General features: G+C 44.3%; 1 pseudogene; it reads left to right on the top strand.

The window, feature by feature from the left end:
- The first annotated feature begins 357 nt into the window (after positions 1 to 357).
- On the top strand, positions 358 to 475 carry LOC126427948 (5S ribosomal RNA; annotated as a pseudogene).
- The last annotated feature ends 311 nt before the right edge of the window (positions 476 to 786 follow it).

Genomic DNA, 786 nt, shown 5'->3' with positions numbered 1-786 from the left:
TGACATCATATGAACAGAAAAATCAGAACTTAACAATTCACTCGTACTTTACGATAAAAATAGAAATTATCTGATATGCTGCCTGTGTCTACACAATATGCCTTTATCTACTCGTGGTCCATGAACACGGACAAATTAACACGAAAAGTAGCGTTTTCCATCCTCAGTTTTCACCCTAAGACACTGACTGTTCGTAATGCCCAAATAGTGCTATGGTCATCGATTAAAACATCATCTTTTAGCATAGTCCCAAAAAATTAAAATCAATTGGAGAAAAATATTCAACAATTTCTCAAAAAAATGAGCGAACGGTGGACGGACTACGTTTTCTTTTATTTCCCCATTTTATTAATATCGGGCAACGGCCTTGCCGCAGCGGTTACACCGGTTCACGTGAGATCACCGAAGTTAAGCGCTGTCGGGCGTGGTCGGCACTTGGATGGGTGACCACCCAAGCCGCCATGCGCTGTTGCCATTTTTCGGGGTGCACTCAGCCTCGCGATGCCAATTGAGGAGCTACTCGACCGATTAGTAGCGGCTTCGGTCAAGAATACCATCATAACGACCTGCAGAGCGGTGTGCTGACCCCACGGCCCTCCTATCCGCATCCTCCACGGAGGATGACACGGCGGTCGTATGGTCCCGGTAGGCCACTCGTGGTCTGACGACGGAGTGCTTTATTTTATTAATATCGTCATTCTTTTTCTCTTGAAACAGAAAGAGTCAAAATTTTTCAATCATTGTCCGAGTTCTACGTCTATAACAGGAAATGATAGTGAATGATAT

The sequence above is a fragment of the Schistocerca serialis genome, chromosome 1 (assembly GCF_023864345.2).
Source record: "Schistocerca serialis cubense isolate TAMUIC-IGC-003099 chromosome 1, iqSchSeri2.2, whole genome shotgun sequence".
In the NCBI taxonomy this organism is placed as follows: Eukaryota; Metazoa; Arthropoda; class Insecta; order Orthoptera; family Acrididae; genus Schistocerca; species Schistocerca serialis.
This window is presented reverse-complemented; position numbering and strand designations above follow the sequence as displayed.